Raw genomic sequence first — 1,266 nt, forward strand, 5'->3', positions numbered from 1 at the left:
CATTCTTTTGATTTCTTTTTCAGTTAGTTCAATTACCTTTTCTTCCTCAGAATTATTTTCGGGCTCTGCATCTTAGTTATTGTTGAACCATTCACTCATATTTCTTTGTGTGAACTATAATTGTCTGTTGTCTTCAGGGCATTATGGGGTTGTTGTAATTGCAAAACCAGTTTTGGACCTGGAAAGGAGAAATCTCTGGTGGACTCCTGCAATTTAAAGAGCTCACAAAGTGGTTGTAGAAGGATGTGACAGCAAAGTTCCTGGCCCTAGATGGAGTTCCTATTGACCTCAGTGTTATTTATGTTCAGGACACTCAATCCAGAAGTAGTTTGTGGGGGCCCTTGATGGAGCTGATTTCAGTGTTTGTTAGGACTGCAGGAAAGCTGGGGCCAGCGTGACTGGTTAAATGCTAGTCTGGTGGCTCTGCAGGTTTTGTACGTCTGGAGCCAAGCCCACCTGAATCCAGGCACCAAAGTGGCACACCAAAGCACACCCCCACCTCACACTGGCTTGGCTTTCAACTACGTGTCTCTGAACTCCCAGAGAGCAGGGTCTGCTCTGGGAGTGGATGAGGGTGGGAGCTGGCCACACTTCTGGTCACCAGGACAGCATGAGGAAAAAAAAAGAAAATGCACTTTTTTCACTGCCTGCATGACTCTGCTCTGCCAAGCTTCCCTTTGCTGCCAAAGCTGCTCATAAGATGTCATCTGGCCAGCTCTTCACCAGTCAGTCTCCAACTTTCACTGTCCCTGCTCAGCCCCTCCTCCCAGCAAGCACTCCATCCACCTCTCTAAACTTCCTTCTGAAGTACAGGGTGCCAGAGTTTTCATCTGTGTCTGTTTTATTTTGTCTCTCGTATCTGTTGTAGAGGGTCCATGTAGTGTATCTGCTTAGTCCACCATCTTGCCAAGAGTCCAACCATCAGTCTCCCTGCATTCTTAGGTGGGATTGTTGGTACCCATTCTTTCTCTTTTAATTATTATTTATTTAATTTTTTTGTTTTATTGTGAATTGAGTGAAGGTTTACAGAGCATATCAGTTTTCCATTCAACAATTTTACAACACCACTTATCTTACTTCCTCCCTGTTTTTCCTATTTCTAGTCTTCCTTCATTTCTAACCCTCCTGAACTTTGTCCTTGGGCAAATGGTACCCTATTTACTGCAACTGGTCGATTATTCTAAGGTGTGCATACCTTCCTAGTATTATTGATTCCCTTAATAGAGCTGTCAACTGTCTGACTGAAATTGAGCCATGGAGTGAGCT

Source organism: Chrysochloris asiatica, unplaced genomic scaffold, assembly GCF_000296735.1.
Source record: "Chrysochloris asiatica unplaced genomic scaffold, ChrAsi1.0 scaffold00183, whole genome shotgun sequence".
Classification (NCBI taxonomy): Eukaryota; Metazoa; Chordata; class Mammalia; order Afrosoricida; family Chrysochloridae; genus Chrysochloris; species Chrysochloris asiatica.